This window comes from Eulemur rufifrons, chromosome 1 (assembly GCF_041146395.1).
Source record: "Eulemur rufifrons isolate Redbay chromosome 1, OSU_ERuf_1, whole genome shotgun sequence".
Classification (NCBI taxonomy): Eukaryota; Metazoa; Chordata; class Mammalia; order Primates; family Lemuridae; genus Eulemur; species Eulemur rufifrons.
Genome location: NC_090983.1, coordinates 93,334,493 through 93,353,711, shown reverse-complemented (window position 1 = coordinate 93,353,711; position 19,219 = coordinate 93,334,493). Strand labels below are relative to the sequence as shown.

The 19,219-nt window shown below is 39.6% G+C and overlaps 1 pseudogene; it reads left to right on the top strand.

Moving 5' to 3' along the window:
- The first annotated feature begins 18,442 nt into the window (after window positions 1-18,442).
- Window positions 18,443-18,858, top strand: LOC138386839 (small ribosomal subunit protein uS8-like; annotated as a pseudogene).
- The last annotated feature ends 361 nt before the right edge of the window (window positions 18,859-19,219 follow it).

Genomic DNA, 19,219 nt, shown 5'->3' with positions numbered 1-19,219 from the left:
GTTGAACAACTGGATTCTCCCAGGAAGACGGCACTGAACGCCTCAGCTGTGCTCCTGAAAGTCTGGGGCCATTTTGGCATGAAGTTGCATGGGGCTCACTTGTGCACTGGACTTTCTGGGAAACCCCAGTTTCCAAGATTCAGTCCCACTGTCGAATTCCAATATCTGATTTGTTGGATTTGATCATATACAGTGTAGAAGGACAGGGGGAGAAGAGAGTTGGAACCAGGGCAGACCCTGGGCTGGATGCCTAGGAATGTGGAGAGAGGGGTGGCAGCCTTGGGGGGTGGGCTTAATGCTTCCCCTGCCAAGCACATGACATGACACAAAGAATGGGAGGGCAGGGAGGGTGCCAACAGACTGCTGAATGCTAAGCCCCTGTCCCCTTGTCCCCAACTGCACCTTGGTGGCACCACTGACAGCCAGCCCAAAGCCTCTAAGGAGATGCTACCAGCATCTCAGGGACCTACCCTTCCTCTCCACCAAGGGTCCAGTAGAGAGATTTCCTGAGTTGGAAGGGGGACTAACTAGGGCTGCTCCACTGTGAACGGCCCAGCTAATTATCTGTGACAACTCCAAGGTGGCTCAATCCTCACAGAGAGAACCTCAGAAGCAGACATGCTTCTTTCTGTAGGGACATAGAAGAATCCTCCCAAGGGCAAGCATTTTGTTTCCTGCCTATCCTTGAGGTTTTAGAAGAGTGACATGGAAGTGTTTGTGATTCTGGGTTTAATGCTTCCACTTGATTCCCCATTTCAGCACACCTCTCAGTGCTATGAAATTTGGATTATTTTTTAATCTTCCCTTCCCATTTTTGTTGTTCTGCTGTTGAACTGGTTATGCAGCACTGTGTGTTGACGTCTCTGTGGCACCTTCCCTCCAGAGATGGAGCTCTGCTTTCTAAACCCCCCCTTAATCCTCTTGTGCAGGGAGGACGCACCGGGGTGCTCACCCCGTCCATCAGGGTCTGCCGAGACTGACACTTCACCGGTGCTTGTAACCTGGGCCACGCCAGACAGAAGGTTCCGAGGCGCCAAGATGCCAAATCTCCTACCCGTCCCTCCAGCCATCCGTCTCAGGTGGTTAAAGAATAAATACATGAACATTAAGAGCCAGCTCTGACTGAGAAAGAGAATAGGAGACAAGTTGGCTGTCACCTGGAATCACCTGCCGGGAAGCGCTGAGTCACCCAGAGATCAAGGACAGAAAGGAGGCTTGGTGAGTGACAGTCCCACCCTGGCAGCGCCTCGGACAACAGAGTTTCAATTCAAAGTGAAAACAGATTCGCTGCCTCGGAGCCAACCTCTCAGTGTAAGATATTTCATTCGCAGCCCAGGGGTGTTTGTGATAAATAGATCGACACAGGAATGCCTGGTTTCATTTTTCATTTATATGGGCTACTCAGGACACCTCTCACTTTCCCAACTGTTTACATCTAATGGTCTCTCCAGAACTTTCCAGAACACGTACAACCTACTCGTAGTGGGCCTGGGGATGATTGAGGGTGGGTAGCATGGTAAGACAGTTACTCTTGTTTCAGTTCTCTTTCAGGTCTTCTGGTTGAGTAGCGAGTGGGTCTCGGTTTGGTGTTGGCATGTCCCTAACTCTCCACTAGCCTCTCTCTCTGTTTTATTTTTTTGGAAAGAGAGAGCAGGTTTTCACCAAGCATTTTAGCAGGTAAATATCTAGTTAGAATTTAATAATATGATTGTATTTTTATTTATTTTTAAGGTTGCATTTGTTTTAAGGCCTAATGGCAGGTCACACTGATTTTTCATTTACATTAGAGATGTTCACTTAGCGCTTACACAGCACTCTGTGGAAGATCTGTTGTAAATACTCTACAAAGAGAGACTCATGATTCTCATAACCTAATAAACCTATGTGGTAAGAACTATAATCACCCTCATTTTATAGATGGGGAAACTGAGGCATGGGGGTTTAAATCAGATTAGGAAGTGGTAGAAGCGGTGCTGAAACCGTGGTGGCTCAGACTTTGTGTTCTTAACCTCTGCGTTACACTGCCTCTCCACAAGGAACATTAAAAATTAATGTATTCTGGGGGAAAAGTGAGTTGATTGGAAGGAAACACTGAGGTAAAGAAGATGAGGTACAAGCACTGTGGAAAAGGCAGGTGCTGTGGAGATGAACTAAAATGAGTGCAGTTGGTGGCTACACAGGCCACTAGAATGAAGACGGGACCAGCAGATTAAACACTTGACCTTGGACACCGCACACTCCCCAAAGGTGTCCCTGGAGCTTCAGAGAAACCTCCTTGCAGGCCGATTCTGTAATAGCGACATCTTGCGGGAGCAGATGCATTTGCGATAGAATGTCTGCCATACACACAGCCCTCGCTGTCTTTGCTGTTATGTGCCAGGAACTGAGCCGGAAGCATCTTCACCTTCTTTAACCTTCACGACAGCCTGGTGGTTTTCGTCTCCACTCGTGGGCGAGGAAGCTGAGCAGAGATACACGAGGGACCTTTCTGGGGGGCCCCACTGACACGGTAAGTCCTGGGAGGGGTGGTGCTGGGCTGGGTGGCGAGGCCAGGCTGCTCCTGAAGCCAGGCTAGGTTTCAGCCACCTCGGATCCCACTGGCGATTATTTGTTACTGAAAAGCGAGCTCAGTTTTCCTATATTCTCTCTCAAGAAAAGAAAGTGTTGGGTCTAAACGTGACTCTGGGCCATGATTCTCCAACTTTGGGATTTAAATAATAAAGAATTTAAATCTTAGAGACTGATTGGATTTGGCAGTTCTTTATTTTACTAAGGACATTAAAAATGAAACAATACGGCCGGGCGCGGTGGCTCACGCCTGTAATCCTAGCACTCTGGGAGGCCGAGGTGGGCGGATCCTTTGAGCTCAGGAGTTCGAGACCAGCCTGAGCAAGAGCAAGACCCCATCTCTACTAAAAATAGAAAGAAATTATATGGACAGCTAAAAATATATATAGAAAAAATTAGCCGGGCATGGTGGTGCATGCCTGTAGTCCCAACTACTCGGGAGGCTGAGACAGGAGGATCCCTTGAGCTCAGGAGTTTGAGGTTGCTGTGAGCTGATGCCACGGCACTCACTCTAGCCTGGGCAACAAAGTGAGACTCTGTCTCAAAAAAAAAAAAAAAAAGAAACAATACTTCCTTAAACAGTAACAAAGTCCAACAACTGTCCATCATCACTGTCAATATGTAAATGAAAGGAGATCCTAACACGGAAATGTAGAGAGGACATAAACTCTGAATGGCCTGTGTGCCTGCATGCATGTGTGCGTACAGCATGTTGCTTAAGACAGATGAAAGCTTCCTCATGGAACGGAATTGGTAGTGTTAGGAACCGCCATCCCAGAGCGCCTGGCATTTCTGCTGTTTTTTGTTGGCTGTCTTAATTACTTTAATTTAAAAATTATTTCCTTCAGGTGATACCAAGAAGGTACCTTCTAGTTGTCCTTAAACCGAAGGTTCTGACCGTGGATTGTCCTGGCTCTTACGCTCTGCACACTTTTAAAAGGCTGCTTCCCACTTGGCCCCGCCTCCACCAGCATAGAAAGTCCTGGAAGGCTGTGAGCTCTGAGCGGGCGGCCATGGTGTCTGTTTGCTCACTGCTATCCCTAGGACCTAGCACAGGGCCTGGCACGGAGTGAGCGTGACCGACAGAACGAATGAATGGCTGATGAAAGGGAGAATTAAATTTTTAATTTTTTTCCTTTGTGTGTAGATCTGATAAACTCTTCATATAAAACACATTTGTAAATATTGGAATATCATGATAAAAACTACACTGTGAACTCACACAACTTAAGAAGAAAATTTGGGATAGCTCCCCTATCCCTTCCAACTTGCTTCCCTGCAAATAAAAACTAGCTTGAATTTTGGGTTTATCATGCTTTGCTTTCTTAAAGTACAGTTTTTAAATCATATTCCTAAATAATATTGCTTAGTTTTTGCTCATTTCTGAGCATTATAAAAATGGTACCATATGATGTACATCCACTATCCTAAATTTTGTGTTTACCAGCCTTGCTTCCTTAAAATATAATTTTAAGAATTATGTATGTATATATCCCCTTTTGTTTTCACTTGGTTGCTGAGATTTATAAAAATGACATCACAGAGCGTGTAGTTATGCTACTTGCTTTCTTCCCCACTCCATAATCATGTTCCTGGGTCATTTATTTTCATTGCTGAATAACAGGCCATCATCCAAATAGTACATTTTATTCGTGTATTCCCTTGTCAATGGAATTCAAGTTGTTTCTAGTTTGGGGCAATTATGAACAATACTGCCACAAACACCCTTTTAAAAACAATTTAGTTGTTAAGATACACATATATATGTATATATAGCATAGAACAAAATGAAAGGTTAATGTTACTGAAAGATGAACACCTTTAAGCGCCCCCATGACAAGGAGACCGATTCTGACCCCATAGCCTGCCACTCTCCCTTTCCCAAGCACGATGCCCTCCCTCTTCCCCGAGAGCAACCACCGGCCTCCCTGCCCTCTCTCCCCTCCCCTCCCCTCCCCTCCCCTTCTCCCTTCTCTTTTCTTTCATGTCAAAATATTAGGCTATAGTTTTCCGCTGTGTGTTTCCCTGGCAGCTTTCATTGTCTGCAGGGATGTTATTCTACTCCTTATTTTTTCTTTGAATAACTGTGTGGGATTTGACTTCAATCCTTTTCTGCTACTTATGTTTACATAATATTAGATTTCCTGAACTTTTTGAAAGGAGGCATAATGTAAGAGTTTTTCTCATTTCACAATGGTAGAACACTCTCTTCTATTGTTTTTAAGTATCAAAAAATATACTTCCTGAGACCTCCCAACTGTTTTCCCCTGTTAATATTTTTTTCCGGATTCTCTTTTTTTTTCTTTTCTCTATTTTCCTGACCTGCTCAGTTTGGATTCTGTTCCTGGCAGTTGCTCCTCAGTTGGTGATTGTCCTGGATGGGGGCTTGGGCTGGCTAGTTCTGAGTGGTTTATGGGGCCCTGTCTTTGCCCTGGGCGCTCAGGTGGGGTCGGGGTATGCAGGTACCACCCCGGCCAGATGCTGTTCTCCAGCCGGCCAGCTGGCTTGACAACGGCTGCTTCTTGGTGATTCTTGAGTTCTTAGGTCTGTCAGATGCCCCGTTGCTTCCTTCTGCTTCCCCTGACATTGGTGCTAACACCTTGAAGATCTTGTAGGCGTGTCTCTACCCATTAGTGTTTTAGGGTTTGTAGGAATTCCATGTCATTTGGTTTGTTGTAGTTATTTTCCACCGGTTTTTAGTTTTGTCATCCTGGTGGCTTTGTGTATATTTATAGCAGATTTGTAGAGATTAAATAATTATACCATTAAGGTTTCTGCCTTCCCAGAACCCTCATGAATATTTTTATACACATCTACTGTTGCACACCTACAAGAATTTTTCTAAATACACTTAGAGGAGAAATTACAGGCTCTTAGGGGATGCAAATGTTCAACATTATAAGATAATGCTAAATTATTTTCTAAAATGTTTATATCAATTTGTGCTGCCACCTTCCTTGTGGTTTCTTTGGATTTTTCTCTTGCTTTTCTAGTTTATTGAGGTGGAAGTTTAGGTTATTTATTTGAGTTTTTTCTCTTCTTAATATAGGTATTTACAATATAAAGTTCCCTCTAAGCACTGCTTTAACTGTATCCCATAAGCTTTGGGATGTTGTATTTTTGTTTTCATTCATCTCAAAATTTTTTCTAATGTTCCTTGTTATTTCTTCTTTGACATCTTGGTTATTAAGGAGTGTGTTGTTTAATTTCTGCATATTTGTGAATTTTTTCAAATTTATTTCTGTTATTAATTTTTAGTTTCATTTTGCTGTAGTCAGAGAATATACTTTCTGTGATTTCTATCTTTTAAAATTTACTGGGGCTGGGTGCAGTGGCTCATGCCTATAATCCTAGCACTTTGGAGGGCCGAGGTGAGAGGATCACTTGAGGCCAGGAGTTCGAGCCCAGCTGGGGCAACACAGTGAGACTCCATCTCTACAAAAAATAAAAAAAGAAAATTAGCTGGGCATGGTGGCATGTGCCTGCAGTCCTAGCTACTCGGGAAGCTGAGGCAAGAGGATCACTTGAGCTTGGGAGTTGGAGGTTGCAGTGAGCTGTGATCATGCCACTGCACTCCGGCCTTGTTTTACATGCCCTAATGTATGGTCTATCCTGGAGAATGTTCCATATGTATTTAATAATTAAGAATTCTGCTTTTGTCGAGTAGTGTGTTCTATAGATGTGTGTTAAATCTAGTTTTTTTTTTATAGTGTTGTTCAAGTCTTCTATTTCCTTGGTGATCTTTTGTCTAGTTCTACCAATTACTGAAAATGAGGTATTAAAGTCTCCAATTGTTATTGTTGAATTGTCTATTTTCCCCTTCAAGTCTGACAATTTTTACTTTATGTATTTTGGGACTGTGTTGTTAGGTGCATATATGTATAACTGTCATGTAGTCTTCCTTTTTTTTTTTTTTTTTTGAGACAGAGTCTCACTCTATTGCCTGGGCTAGAGTGCTATAGCATTAACTAGCTCACAGCAACCTCAAACTCCTGGGTTCAAGCAGTCCTTCTGCCTCAGCCTCCCGAGTAGCTGGGACTACAGGCATGTGTCACCATGCCTGGCTAATTTTTTTCTATATAATTTTAGTTGTCCACCTAATTTCTTTCTGTTTTTAGTAAAGATGGGGTCTTGCTCTTGCTCAGGCTGGTCTCAAACTCCCGACCTCAAGTGATCCTCCTGTTTCTGCCTCTCAGAGTGCTAGGATTACAGGCATGAGCCCCCACGCCCAGCCTGTTATGTATTCTTGATGGATTGACACTTCTATTATTATAAAATGTTCTTCTTTGTCTCCAGTAATAGTTTTTGTTTTAAAGTATATTTTATCCTTAGCATATAGCCATCTAGTTTTCTTTTGGTTACTATTTGTATATCTTTTTCCATCCTTTTATTTTCAACCTATTTGTGTCTTTGAACTGTAAATGTATCTCTTGTGGACAATATATAGTTGGGTCATTTTAAAAAAATTATTATGCCAATCTCTGCCTTTTACTTGGAGTGTTAAATCCTTTTACATTTAGTGTAATTACTGATAAGTTAGAATTTATTTGTCATATTGCTATTTGTTTTCTATATGTCTTCTGTCTTTTTTGTTCCTCTGTGTCTTCCTTACTGCTTTCTTTTTTTTTTTTTTTTTTTTTTGAGACAGAGTCTCACTCTGTTGCCCAGGCTAGAGTGAGTGCCGTGGCGTCAGCCTAGCTCATAGCAACCTCAAACTCCTGAGCTCAAGCGATCCTCCTGTCTCAGCCTCCTGAGTAGCTGGGACTACAGGCATGCACCACCATGCCCGGCTAATTTTTTCTATATATATTTTTAGCTGTCCATATAATTTCTTTCTATTTTTAGTAGAGATGGGGTCTCGCTCTTGCTCAGGCTGGTCTCGAACTCCTGAGCTCAAACGATCCGCCCACCTCGGCCTCCCAGAGTGCTAGGATTACAGGCGTGAGCCACCGCGCCCGGCCTTACTGCTTTCTTTTGTGTTAAATAGATATTTTCTAGTGTACTATTTCAATTCTCTTATCATTTCTTTTACTGTTTATTTAAAAATTATTTCTTTGTGATTGCCCTGGGGATTATAATTGACATAAATTTGTAACAATTTAGTTTGTATTAATACCAAATTAATTTCAATATTATACAAAAGCTTTGCTTCTGTATACTCCATTTTCTCCTCCCTCCTTTGTGATGTTATTGTACAAATTACATCATTATACACTATGTGTCCATCAACACAGAGATATAATTATTGTTTTATATGTTGTATTTTAAGTCAGATATGAGGAAAAAAGAGTTACAAATAAAATACATTTATACTTCCTTTTATATTTATCTCTGTAGTTACCTTTACTGGTGCTCTTTATTTCTTCATGAGGATTCGAGTTACTGTCTAGTGTCCTTTCAATCTGGCCCAGAGGACTTCCATTAGCATATCTTTTAAAGCATCTCTGCTAGTGACAAATTATTTCAGTTTTTGTTTACCTGGGAATGCCTTCATTTTTGAACATATTTATAATGGGTATTTTGAATTTTTTTCTGTGAAATTTGACTTCTGGTCATTCCCACAGAGAGTTTCTGTTGTCCTTTTTCCCCACAGTATATAGGTTATACTCTCCTATATCTTGTATGACTCATGTTGGAGACTAGATATTTTAGATAATATTCTTTAGCAACTCCAGTTACTCTTGTGCCTTCAGAGCTTGTTCTTTTTATTTGCTTGTTTGTTTTTTAATGACTGGCTGGATCATTTAAATGAAATCTATTCCCTTCCTCCCCCATAGCGTTAAACTTCTGATGTTGCTCCTTCTAGAAAGAAAGCCCTTCAACTAACTGTATCTTGGGAAGAGATAGCCCTGTGTTCTTGGCTGTAGCAGTCTAGAGTGGAATCTGAGCCTCAGTGAGCTCATAAGGAACAGGAAGGGAGTAGTCTTGTTCAAATATCACACATTCTTGCCTTTCTTACCAATTTATTTTTGTAAATTTTCTTGTATATATTTTCCTTCATTGTCCATAGGTCAGTGGGCTATTTCCAGAGGCTTTAAATGTTCTTTTAAATAAATATTTTTTATCAGTTTCACTGGGGAGTGGATCAGTGGAACTCCTTACATTATTATGCCAGATGTTGATCTCTCTCTCTTTCACTTTTTAAGATAGATTTGTTGGATATGAAAGTATTGGTTGATTGCCTTTATCTTTCAGCACTTTATATTTGCCATCCTACTGCCACTGGTCTCCATGGTTTTTGATGAAAAGTCAGCTGTCAGTCTTGTTGAAGATCCCTCCTGTCTTGTTACATTCAAGATTCTTTTCTTTTGGCTTTAGACAGCTTGATTACGATGTGTATAGGTGTGGATCTCTTTGAATATATCCTACTTGGAGTTCATTGACATTTTTGGATGTGTAGATTAATGTTTTTCATAAAGTTTGGGAAATTTTTGGCTATTATTCACATGTTCTTTTAGTTCTTTTCTCTTTATCCTCTTCTTCTGAGACTCACATTACGTATATGTTAATATGCTTGATAGTGTCCCACTGGTCTTTTGGGCTCCATTCATTTTTCTTCATTCTTTTTCCTCTCTGGTTCTCAGACTATATAATCTCAATTGACCTGTTTTAAGTTTGCTGATTCCTTCTTCTGTATGCTTAATCTGCTGTTGAGTCCTGCTAATGATTTTTTAACAAATTTCCGTTATTGTATTTTTGTAATTCCAGAATTTCTATTGCATGTTTCAATTCCAGAATTTCTATCTCTTTATTGATATTCTCTGTTTGGTGATATATCTTTCTGATGTTTTCCTATAGTTATTTAGACATGGTTTCTTTTAGTTCTTTAAACATAGTAAAAATAGATGATTTAAAGTCTTTGTCTAGTAAGTCCAATGTCTTAGCTTCCTCAGGGATAATTTCTATTGACTGATTTTTTTTCTTTGGATGGGCTATACTTTCTCATTGCTTTGCATCTCTCATATTTTTCTCTTGAGGATCCAGCATTTTAGATAATATGATGTGGCAACTCTGGAAATCAGATTTGCTATGATTTGAATATATCCCTTCCAAAATCAAGTGTTGAAACTTAGTGGCCAATGTGATGCTACCAAGAGGGAGGACCTTTAAGAGGTGATTAGGCCATGAGGGCTCCTTCCTCGTGAATGGGATTAAGGTCCTTATAAAAGAGGCTTCACACAGTATTTGGTTCTCTTTCTGTTCTGTCTTCCGCCATGTGAAGACACAGGGTTCCTGCCCTCCAGAGAATGCAGAAATAAGGCACCATCTTGGAAGCAGAGAGCAGCCCTCACCAGAAAACCAGACATACTGGCACCTTGATCTTGGCACCTTCTCAGCCTCCAGAACTGTGTGAAAATATATTGCTGTTCTTTATAAATTTACCCAGTCTCGGGTATTTTATTATAGCAGTACAAACTAATTAAGGCAAAATTCTTCTCCTTCCCCATGGTTTATTATTGTTTCTTCTGATTGCTGTTTGTCTAGTGATCTTTCTGAATTAAATCAGTAAAGTCTATATTCTTTGTTGGGCATGACCACCACTGAAGTCTCTGCTTGCTTAGCTTAGTTGTCAGTTCATGACTGGACAGAGAATACCTTAAATGTCTAGAACTGATAAGTCTCCCACTCTTTGCTGTGGGAGTCTCTGTGTGTGTGTGTGGGGGGGGGGGTTGAGGGCACACCATGAAAACTCCATCAGGCAGGTGGTAGCTTGGCTTTAGCCTTCACTTCATGTTTGCGCCGTGCCTTAAGGCCAGCTGGAGGGGAGAGCATAGGGCCTTATGAGGTCTTTCCTGAGCACATGCACAGTCATGACCATGCACACAGCCCTATGCATGCATGTGGACTTCTAAATTCCAAGGAACACATGCAACTTTTCAAAGCCCCTGTAGACATCTCATTTCTCAGCTTTTCCTTTTAAGCTTTTTGGTTGGTGTACTCTTTGCCCCAACTGTTATCCACTACCTCAGGTAACCACAAAGTGAAATAATCGCCTGTAATTATTTTCAACAAATGGCCCTGGAAAAACCATTTTTCACTGGGTGCACTCAGAGTCAGGTCAAATAAAGGCAGTCTTGCAGTCTTGAGGTCTTCCAGGAAGCCCCCACGCGGTTGAGAGAATGACAGTGCCGTGGGAATGAAGCTTTGAAGGAGCGCCAGCGCACTCCTGTACTCTGGCGGGTGCCAGCTTTGCACTGTGATTGTAGGCTGCGGGCTTGCAAGGCACCTAAAGAGCTGGAGAGTGGGGGAGGGGAGCAGGGCGAGTGAAGACACCGGGAAGCTCTCTGTTCTTACTGAGATTCAGCTGTTTTCGTGAATAAATGTTCCCCAGATTATTGCAGGTCTTTGGTTAATTTCCAGAGTTCTGAAAAAGTTGATACTGAACATTTTTTGCTAGTTTTCTCATCGTTTTTATGAAGGAGAGAATTTCAGAGGTCCTTATCCATCATTTTCACTGACATACTCCCTGAGTCACTTTTGACTTAGAGTAATTGATTCCATGTTTTTCTACGAAAATATCAAACTCTGATCCACCAAGAACATTGTTGATATATAATTTAAATTTTTTTGAGGTATAATAAATATACAGCATAAATGTACAGATAAAATTTGATGATTCTCAGTGGTTATATAACCCTCACTCTTATAAATATGCAGAACATTTCCATCATCCCAGAAAGATCTCTCACACCCATTCCCAGTCGGTCTTCACCCGCTAGAGGCGACCTCTGTTCTGATTTCTTTCATCATTAATGAGTTTTTTTCTCCTAACATCTGATTGGATATAGGATAATTTTGCCTGTTCAGAACTCCATATGAATGAATTCACATAGGATGTACTCTTTTGTGTCTGGCTTCTTTCAGATCAGCATAAAGATTTGTGGTCCATTTGTGTTGTTGTATATATGAATGGCTCATTTCTTTTTATAATGCAGCACTTTTAAAAAAAGCAACTCCAGTATTTTTTCTGCAATTTTCTTCCAGGCTGCTGACATCTATTCTGTAAGTTGTAGTAAAACCACTTTCTTGATTTTACCAGAAAGTAGCTATGAAAACCGCCAGGATTCCAGCTTCTTTTTCTAATGTTCCTTAAGTCAGTGTTGGCTGAAAGATCAGTCGTGCCAACAGGACTCTACATCAATTTAGAGAAAACTGATGGCCTTACAGTGTTCATTTTCCTTCCCAGGAACCTGGAATATATCTTGCTCTCCTTCAGTATTTTCAGTAAAAATTATATAATTTTTACTTATAGGTCTCCAGCAGATCTATTAGATTTATTCTACCTATATTGTATTTTTTTGTTGCCATTAAAAGAGGTATTTTTTTTTAATTTGTTTCCTTACCATTCCTTGCTGGTGTATGAGAAATCAATAAATGTTTATATAATTTAAAAGCAGCCACCTGACTAAACTATCTTATTACTTATAATAATTTTTACATTCCTTTTGGTTTCCAGTGTAGGCAATTACATTATCTGTAAATAATGATAGTTTTGTGTTTTCCTTTTTTGCATTGGCTAGGACCACTGGTACAATCTTAAATAAAAGTGGTACCAGTGGACACCCTTGCCTTGGTCCTGATTTTAAATGAACTGCTACTAACATTTCACCAGTAGAGTGATATTTTCTATAAGTTTTTAATAGATTACCTTTATCACGTTAAGGAATTTCCCTTTTCTTCCTCTTTTTCTTTTTAACAACCTGCCCAAACTGAATGCATTATTCCTCTTTTACTAAGTAAGAATCTCTAATTGGTTTTGAATTTATCATTTGCTTGCTTTATCTATTGAGATGATCAAAATTTTTAATGTGGTGAATTTGGTGAATGGTATTTATAGTTTCTTATTTTAAACCATACACTTGCATTCCTGGAATAAGCCAGATTTAGTCATGGGGTATGACCTTTTTATATACTATAAGATTTAGACTGGGTGTGGTAGTTCATGCCTATAATCCTAGCACTTAGGGAGGCCAAGGCAGGAGGATTCCTTGAGCCTAGGAGGTCAAGACAAGCTTGAGCAACATAGCGAGAGCCTACCTCTACAAAAAATTTAAAAATTAGCTGGGTATTGTGGCTCACGCCTTGTAGTCCCAGCTACTTGGGAGGCTGAGGCAGGAAAATCACGTGAGCCCAGGAGTTTGAGGTTGCAGTGAGCTATGATGATGCCACTACACTTTAGCCTGGGCAATAGAGTGCAGCCCTGTTTCAAAAAAAAAAAAAAAAAAAAAAAAAAAAAAGATTTAGTTTGCTAATATCTTTGTATAGGATTTTTATATTAGGAGTGAGATTAGCCTATAACTTTCCTTTCTCATTTATTTCTTGTCCATTTTTATTATCTTTCATGGCTTCATAGAATAATCTGGGGAATAGTGCATCTTTTTTATAATTTTTGAAAGAGATTAGATAACATAGAATTATTTGTTCTTTGAAAGTTTAGTAGGATTTTGCTGTAAAACCATCCTTGCCTGGGGGTTTGTGTGTGTGTGTGTCAGGGGGTGGGGTGGAATTTTAAACTACTGATATAATTTCTTTAATGACTTTAGGAATATCCAGACTTCTTGTTTTCTTGAGTCAGTTTTGGTAAGTTATATTTTTGTCCATTCTGTCTAAGTTTTCAAATTTATTTGCATAATCTCACGTGTGATATTCTCTTGATACCATTTAAGTTTCTGTTTCATCTGTAGTGTTGTCTTCTTTTTATATAAAATTATTTATTTGAGCATTTTATCTTCTTTCCATGATCAGCCTTATCAAAGATTCATCTATTTCATTAGTTTTATCCAAAACCAACCTTTGGGTTTGTCAGTCCTCTTTATTGTATCTTTGTTTCCTATTTTCACTAATTTCTGCTCGTTTGTTCAGCATATCTTTCTTTTACTTTCTGTGGATTACATTCTTTGTGCATTAATTCCTATCAAGACTATTGATATTCTTCTAAGTAATACTTCTGCTGCATCTCCCAACAGCAGATATGGAGATACTTAATAATCACTCAATTTTAATTTTTTGAAAATTTTCCTTTATAATTTTTCTTTGATTATTTAGAAATGTATATTTGAAATTTCAAAATGTATAGGCATTTAATATATAGCATTTCACTTTTTTTTTTTTTTTTTTTTTTTTTGAGACAGAGTTTCACTTTGTTGCCCAGGCTAGAGTGAGTGCCGTGGCGTCAGCCTAGCTCACAGCAACCTCAAACTCCTGGGCTCAAGCGATCCTCCTGCCTCAGCCTCCCGAGTAGCTGGGACTACAGGCATGCGCCACTATGCCCGGCTAATTTTTCTATACATATATTTTTAGTTGTCCATATAATTTCTTTCTATTTTTAGTAGAGACGGGGTCTCGCTCTTGCTCAGGCTGGTCTCAAACTCCTGACCTTGAGGGATCCACCCGCCTCGGCCTCCCAGAGTGCTAGGATTACAGGCGTGAGCCACCGCGCCTGGCCAGCATTTCATTCTTAATTTTTAACTTTCTTGCATTTAGTTGAGAGAATACAGTCTGTATGATACTTATTCTTTGAAATTTGTTGAAATTTGCTTTATGGTATGTTTTCAATTTGTTTTCTTATGAAGAACATAATTTTTCTATTTCTTGTGATATCAAACGTGTGCTGCTATACACACACGTGTGTAGGCACACACACACATAATTTTTTGCTTGTACTCTAGTAGTACGATGATGGATTTGTTCACATTTCTTTCTTTTTGCTTTATGTATTTTGAGACTACATTATTAAATGCATATAATTCTAAAATATTTAAATCTTCATTTTATCATTGTGTAGTGACTCTCTTTAGCCTTAATGCTGTCCTTTGTCATAAAGTATGCTTTGTATGATAATAATGTAGCTACCTTAACTTTAATTTTTCTTTTTGGCTTAACACATCTTTTTCCATATCTTTACCTTCAGTCTTTAGGTATGCCATTTGTAAATAGCATGTGATTATACTGACAAAATCCAATCTGAGAATCTCTGTTAACTGAAGCATTTAATCTATTTGGATTTTATTGTGATTATTGCAGGGGGACAAGTTCCTGAATGGTCTTGGCTGATCCAGGTCTCCCCCTCTTTCTGACAATTCTTGGCTGGAATGTACTGAGAATGCAGCATCCTGAGATAAGGAAGAACCATCCAGAACAGCCCATGCTTAGTCTTGGTTCCTCCCAGAACAGGATGCCCTGTAAGGCTTAGGCTCAGGGAGCTGAGTACCCCTGGGGTATAGAATCCCCATGGACTGCTTTCAGGGGCCCTGCTGCAGTGCAAAGTGGGGCATATGCAGATGAGATTCCACCGGTCCTGAGCAGCTTTCTTGAGTCTCGGGGACCAGCTCACCACAGATCCTAGGCTTCCCTTTGTAACAGAGGGGATGGCGTGAAAAAAAAAAAAAGGCAAAAATGTTTTCTGTCTCTTTAAAACATCCTCCACTCCTTTTGGAGAACTAAAACCTGCATCGCTGCCCCAGGCCAGTGGTTGGGAGAGGCAGGGTAAGTCTTTTGTTACTTGTGCTACCGGAGATGGCTCAGCCTGCTAAAGAAAGGTCCTGCGTGGAGGTCAGCAGATTGTCTTCGGCAGAGATGGGACCATCAGGATCATCAGCTAGAGTTGAACAGCAATTACCTGAAGCTGAGAACTGATCGTTTAAAAGCTCTGTGTTTCTGCTTATTAGGAGGATGATGGTATTTCAGACAGGAGTCTCCATCCTCCTCCTTTGCCAGAAAAGTAATAAAACTTCTCTGTCTTTCTCCTCAAACCACTTGTTCTTGTTCTTCCAATGCAGCCTCGAGGACAAATGGCCTTGCTTTAGATAACCTGTTCATCCTTGCTGTCTACCTGTGAGTAATAATCTGCTCTGCCTGCCTTGTGCCAGTATTCTGTCTCACCAGACTCATACTCTGGCAGTTGGGTTTGTGCAAAACCTCTGGAACCTGGGTTTGTGTAAAGGCTTCTGCCAGACCTGGGCACCTTCCAGATCTAGGAACCTTAGCAGAAATTGGCCAGGTGTTTAAAGTCCTCCCTTAGTAACCAATGCATGTTGTACCTGTCATAGAGATTGATATTAGTGCATGGTAATCTGCTTCACAATTATTGATATATGTGGATTTGTTCCTAATATCTACCTTTTGTTTTCTATGTGTCTTGCTTTATCTGTGCTATTTTTCTTGTTTCTTGCTTTTAAAAATTGAAATTTTGTTTGTTTTCTTTTTTTGTTTTTGCCTTCCTTAGGATTTGGGTGTTATAATTATAGTTTTAGCTTTTTAGGGGTTACTCTTGATGTTCTTCCAGATGTACTTAGCAAAATCTAAATTAGTCCATAATTTGCCCCATCTCTAAACTAATATAAGAGCTTTATAACATTTTAACTCAATCCTTTACTCAGTCAATTTACATGCCATTATCATTTAGTCAGTTAGTGTGTCCTTTTAAAAAAAACTCACATAAATTGATACCATTATTATTTTACATAGAAAACGTTTGTTTAGATTTACCCACGTGGTCAGCATTTCTCTGCTCACATTTCTCCTTGTTTTTCAGATCCCCCTCTGGGATTATTTTCCTTCTCTCTGAAGTGTATGTTCTTCTCTTTAGAGAAGAACTGTTGGCAAATTCTCTCAATTTTTGTTATCTGAAACATTCTTATTTTGCATCTTAAGAATCAATTTTGCTGAATTTAAAGTTCTAGGTTGACAATTATTTCCTCTCTGTACTATCAACATATTACACCACTATTTTCTGATATCCATTGATTTTGTTAAGAAGTCTGTTATAATTCCACAATTATAGGTGATGTGTAATTTTTCTCTGACTGCTTTTAAGAGCTTCTTAGTGTGTCTAAGTCTAATTTTACTTTTAAATTTGTTTTCCTGCCTAGTGGTGTATGTTGTGCTTTCTACTTTTATGGATTCTAGTCTTTCAGTAGTTTTGGAAAATCCTCAGCCTTTATCTCTTTAAAATTTGCCTCTCCACTGTTCTTTCCTTCTGGAACTCCAGTTATTTGTATGTTAGATTTTTTAAATCTCTGTCTCTTTTAACCTCTCTCATATTTTCTATTCATTTGTCTCTTTATTGCATTCTAAGTAATTTCTTCAGCTCCATTTTGAATTCACTAATTTTCTCCATTCTGGTCTTAAGGCCACAAAAGTAAGTTTGTTTCCAACAATTTTTCATTTCTGAAAATTCTATTTAGTGTCATGTCTGATCCTTTGTAGTCTTATTGCTTACTTATATTTTGCAACCTTATTTTTTAATTCTTTAGATATTTAATATATCATTATTCTATATTTGATAACTGTGTTCTTTGAAGTCCCTGATTCTGCTGATTCTCACCTGTGGTTTGTTGATCTTAGATATCCGGCTCTTTATTTGGTTGTTCTGAACTGAGGTTGCTTTTCTCCAGAAAGAACTTGAATTTCCTTCTGCCAGGAGCCAAGGACAGCTTTGTTTTGTTTATTAGTGTGTGTTCCCATTTATCTTCTGCCCTGGTGATTTCCCTTACCTCCCAAAAGTTCAGCAGTGCCTTAAAAAGTATGTCTTTTGTGCAGGAACTAGTTGTTTTGTAGCGGGAGGACCCTTCAGGAAGAGAAAGCCCTAATAAATTCTCTAGTTGGGGAAAAGTTTTAACTGTTGGCTAAAATTAGATTTTTAAGAGTAGGCTGTTGTATGATGGGAATTATAGAAATAAGCTAGGTTTCTGGTCCAATAAATGGAATCAACACTCAATAAATAAGGGTGTTGATTATTCACTTTATGGGAAAATTGGCAGTGGAGGTTTTCTGGTTGCCTAGTGCATCAAAGGTTCCACATGGGATTGTTCATTTCTGAACAAACAGAAATGAAGCCAAAGCATTTCTGGGTAACTACTAGAGATCAAACTGAACTAAGACAAATTATCTGGAATTATTATAGAAATTGCTGGGGGGAAATAGAATTTAACTAAACAAAAATCTACTTTGCACACTTCCCAGGAAACACAATTAGGTATATTTAACCTTGGACAAAAACTGTTATAATCAAGTCTTTTTTTTTTTTTTTTTTTAACCCTATCATATTTCTCTGGGCAGCTTCCTTTTCACTTTCTCCCACAATTATGTTTAACCTTTTCATCCCTCTTCAACCCTCAGAGCCAAACCCTCTTCCTTCCCTGTCACTCAGCAGATGGCATTGACTGCTTTTTCATGAAGAACACAGATATCAACAGAAGGGAACTATCCCAAGTCACATCAGCACAGCTAAACCCTCCCTCCTGCGCCCTCCCTCCTGGAGGTAGAGGGCCTGCTCCCCTGCTCTGCAGCCGCCTGTGCCCTGGGCTCCATCTCTTCCCATGTCCTCCAGGACCTGGATTCATTCTCTCTCTCTCTCTCTCTCTCCTTTACTCTCTCTGTCTTGTGTCTTCAACCATTTCTGTTCATATTTTTTTCCAGAAACATTTCAAACATGTTCAGGTCAGAACCATGGGAAAAATAACCAGCCCTCCTTCAGCACCAAACCCCGCCCCGCCCCGCCCCGGTGCCAATCCTTTCTCCCTCCTACTTTATAGCCAGATCTCAAAAGAGTTGTTCAGAATTACTGTCTCCATTTCCCTCTTACCTGATCTAGGTTTTACCCCCAACTCCCCACTGAAATCCTCACCAGTAAGTTTCCATGTTTCCAAATCTAGTCAGTATCTATGGGTCTTTGCCCTACTTGACTTCATAGCATTCAACACGGTCTCAGACACTCACAGTGAACACACTCACTCACACACACACACACACTTTAGCCCTTGTCTTAAAATGTCAGTTATAAAGCAAGAAAGTCAACAATGTGTAGTTGAATATCATTGTATTTCTCTTAAAACCAATTTACTGCCTCTTTCTGCCATCTTTCCATGCCGCCATAATGGTGCGCATGAATATCCTGGCTGATGCTCCTAAGAGCATCAACAATGCCAAAAAGAGAGGCAAACGCCAGATTCTTATAAGGCCGTGCTCCAAAGTCATTGTCCGGTTTTTAACTGTGATGATGAAGCACGGTTAATTGGTGAATTTGAAATCATTGATGATCACACAGCTGGGAAAATTGCTGTGAACCTCACAGGCAGGTTAAACAAGTGTAGAGTGATCAGCCCCAGATTGGATGTGCAACTCAAAGATCTAGAAAAATGGCAGAATAATCTGCTCCCGTCCCGCCAGTTTGGTTTTGTTGCTTCAGCTGGCATCATGGACCATGAAGAAGCAAGAAGAAAGCACACAGGAGGGAAAATTCTGGGATTCTTTTTCTAGGGATGTAATACATACTTACAAATAAAATGCCTCAGTGGAAAAAAAAAGCCAACTTATTTATGTAAGACTATTATCTAATACTAGTTATTATTCATCATTACTTTATATATACTTTAGTATAATATAAATTACTTTATCTTTATTTCTACTTTATGTTTCAATTAAGAACTTAAATTGATTTAAAAATTATATGCATAGGCAGGTTATATTATTTCCAAATTGTATTTCAGGTTACTTAAAAGCGATTTTCAAAATATATGTTAGAAAAAATTGGTGATGGTCTGATGGGATTGAGAATTTCTGCTTCCATGGTGCCAACTGTCACTTTGTGGAGAGCAGTGACCCAGCGCAAGAGAGCTTCTGCACTTCCGGGGCCAACTTCATTGCTTTT